Source organism: Aegilops tauschii, chromosome 3 (genome assembly GCF_002575655.3).
Source record: "Aegilops tauschii subsp. strangulata cultivar AL8/78 chromosome 3, Aet v6.0, whole genome shotgun sequence".
Classification (NCBI taxonomy): domain Eukaryota; kingdom Viridiplantae; phylum Streptophyta; class Magnoliopsida; order Poales; family Poaceae; genus Aegilops; species Aegilops tauschii.
Genome location: NC_053037.3, coordinates 624375624 through 624379541, shown reverse-complemented (window position 1 = coordinate 624379541; position 3918 = coordinate 624375624).

Sequence of the window (3918 nt, the reverse complement as noted above, 5' to 3'; positions counted from 1 at the left end):
AACTCACGCCACCCGGAACACCACAGCGTAATGGTGTGTCCGAACGTCGTAATCGTACTTTACTAGATATGGTGCGATCTATGATGTCTCTTACTGATTTACCGCTATCGTTTTGGGGTTTTGCTTTAGAGACAGCTGCATTCACGTTAAATAGGGCACCATCAAAATCCGTTGAGACGACGCCTTATGAACTGTGGTTTGGCAAGAAACCAAAGTTGTCGTTTCTTAAAGTTTGGGGCTGCGATGCTTATGTAAAAAAAACTTCAACCTGATAAGCTCGAACCCAAATCGGAGAAATGTGTCTTCATAGGATACCCAAAGGAAACTGTTGGGTACACCTTCTATCACAGATCCGAAGGAAAAACTTTTTTGCTAAATTCGGAATTTTTCTAGAGAAGGAGTTTCTCTCGAAAGAAGTGAGTGGGAGGAAAGTAGAACTTGATGAGGTAACTGTACCTGCTCCTTTATTGGAAAGTAGTTCATCACAGAAACCGGTTTCTGCGACGCCTACACCAATTAGTGAGGAAGTTAATGATGATGATCATGAAACTTCAGATCAAGTTATTACTGAACCTCGTAGGTCAACCAGAGTAAGATCCGCATCAGAGTGGTATGGTAATCCTGTTCTGGAGGTTATGTTACTAGACCATGACGAACCTACAAACTATGAAGAAGCGATGGTGAGCCCAGATTCCGCAAAATGGCTTGAGGCCATGAAATCCGAGATGGGATCCATGTATGAGAACAAAGTATGGACTTTGGTTGACTTGCCCGATGATCGGCAAGCCATTGAAAATAAATGGATCTTCAAGAAGAAGACTGACGCTGACGGTAATCTTACTGTCTATAAAGCTCGACTTGTTGCGAAAGGTTTTCAACAAGTTCAAGGGATTGACTACGATGAGACCTTCTCACCCGTAGCGATGTTTAAGTCTGTCCAAATCATGTTAGCAATTGCCGCATTTTATGATTATGAAATTTGGCAAATGGATGTCAAAACTGCATTCCTGAATGGATTTCTGGAAGAAGAATTGTATATAATGCAACCGGAAGGTTTTGTTGATCCAAAGGGAGCTAACAAAGTGTGCAAGCTCCAGTGATCCATTTATGGACTGGTGCAAGCCTCTCGGAGTTGGAATAAACGCTTTGATAGTGTGATCAAAGCATTTGGTTTTGTACAGACTTTTGGAGAAGCCTGTATTTACAAGAAAGTGAGTGGGAGCTCTGTAGCATTTCTGATATTATATGTGGATGACATATTGCTGATTGGAAATGATATAGAATTTCTGGATAGCATAAAGGGATACTTGAATAAGAGTTTTTCAATGAAAGACCTCGGTGAAGCTGCGTATATATTGGGCATCAAGATCTATAGAGATAGATCAAGACGCTTAATTGGACTTTCACAAAGCACATACCTTGACAAAGTTTTGAAGAAGTTCAAAATGGATCAAGCAAAGAAAGGGTTCTTGCCTGTATTACAAGGTGTGAAGTTGAGTAAGACTCAATGCCCGACCACTGCAGAAGATAGAGAGAATATGAAAGATGTTCCCTATGCTTCAGCCATAGGCTCTATCATGTATGCAATGCTGTGTACCAGACCTGATGTGTGCCTTGCTATAAGTCTAGCAGGGAGGTACCAAAGTAATCCAGGAGTGGATCACTGGACAGCGGTCAAGAACATCCTGAAATACCTGAAAAGGACTAAGGATATGTTTCTCGTATATGGAGGTGACAAAGAGCTCATCGTAAATGGTTACGTTGATGCAAGCTTTGACACTGATCCGGACGATTCTAAATCGCAAACCGGATACGTGTTTACATTGAACGGTGGAGCTGTCAGTTGGTGCAGTTCTAAACAAAGCGTCGTGGCGGGATCTACATGTGAAGCGGAGTACATAGCTGCTTCGGAAGCAGCAAATGAAGGAGTCTGGATGAAGGAGTTCATATCTGATCTAGGTGTCATACCTAGTGCATCGGGTCCAATGAAAATCTTTTATGACAATACTGGTGCAATTGCCTTGGCAAAGGAATCCAGATTTCACAAAAGAACCAAGCACATCAAGAGACGCTTCAATTCCATCCGGGATTTAGTCCAGGTGGGAGACATAGAAATTTTCAAGATACATACGGATCTGAATGTTGCAGACCCGTTGACTAAGCCTCTTTCACGAGCAAAACATGATCAGCACCAAGGCTCCATGGGTGTAAGAATCATTACTGTGTAATCTAGATTATTGACTCTAGTGCAAGTGGGAGACTGAAGGAAATATGCCCTAGAGACAATAATAAAGTTATTATTTATTTCCTTATATCATGATAAATGTTTATTATTCATGCTAGAATTGTATTAACCGGAAACATGATACATGTGTGAATACATAGACAAACAGAGTGTCACTAGTATGCCTCTACTTGACTAGCTCGTTGATCAAAGATGGTTATGTTTCCTAGCCATAGACATGAGTTGTCATTTGATTAACGGGATCACATCATTAGGAGAATGATGTGATTGACTTGACCCATTCCGTTAGCTTAGCACTCGATCGTTTAGTATGTTGCTATTGCTTCCTTCATGACTTATACATGTTCCTATGACTATGAGATTATGCAACTCCCGTTTACCGGAGGAACACTTTGTGTGCTACCAAACGTCACAACGTAACTGGGTGATTATAAAGGTGCTCTGCAGGTGTCTCCGAAGGTACTTGTTGGGTTGGCGTATTTCGAGATTAGGATTTGTCACTCCGATTGTCGGAGAGGTATCTCTGGGCCCTCTCGGTAATGCACATCACTTAAGCCTTGCAAGCAATGCAACTAATGAGTTTGTTGCGAGATGATGTATTACGGAACGAGTAAAGAGACTTGCCGGTAACGAGATTGAACTAGGTATTAAGATACCGACGATCGAATCTCGGGCAAGTAACATACCGATGACAAAGGGAACAACGTATGTTGTTATGCGGTTTGACCGATAAAAGATCTTCGTAGAATATGTGGGAGCCAATATGGGCATCCAGGTCCCGCTATTGGTTATTGACCGGAGACGTGTCTCGGTCATGTCTACATAGTTCTCGAACCCGTAGGGTCCGCACGCTTAACGTTACGATGACAATTTTATTATGAGTTTATGAGTTTTGATGTACCGAAGGAGTTCGGAGTCCCGGATGAGATCGGGGACATGACGAGGAGTCTCGAAATGGTCGAGACGTAAAGATCGATATATTGGACGACTATATTCGGACATCGGAAAGGTTCCGAGTGATTCGGGTATTTTTCGGAGTACCGAAGAGTTACGGGAATTCGTATTGGGCCTTAATGGGCCATACGGGAAACGAGAGAAAGGCCCCAAAGGGTGGCCGCACCCCTCCCCATGGACTAGTCCGAATTGGACTAGGGAGGGGGGACGCCCCCTTCCTTCCTTCTCCTTCTCCCTTCCCTTCTCCTACTCCAACAAGGAAAGGAGGAGTCCTACTCCCCCTTGGCGCGCCCTCCTCCTAGGCCGGCCGCCTCCCCCCTTGCTCCTTTATATACGGGGGCAGGGGGGCACCCCATAGACACAACAATTGATCTATTGATCTCTTAGCCGTGTGCGGTGCCCCCCTCTACCATATTACACCTCGATAATATCGTAGCGGTGCTTAGGCGAAGCCCTGCGTCGGTAGAACATCATCATCGTCACCACGCCGTCGTGCTGACGAAACTCTCCCTCAACACTCGGCTGGATCGGAGTTCGAGGGACGTCATCAAGCTGAACGTGTGCTGAACTCGGAGGTGCCGTGCGTTCGGTACTTGATCGGTCGGATCGTGAAGACGTACGACTACATCAACCGCGTTGTGTTAACGCTTCCACTTTCGGTCTACGAGGGTACGTGGACAACACTCTCCCCTCTCGTTGCTATGCATCACCATGATCTT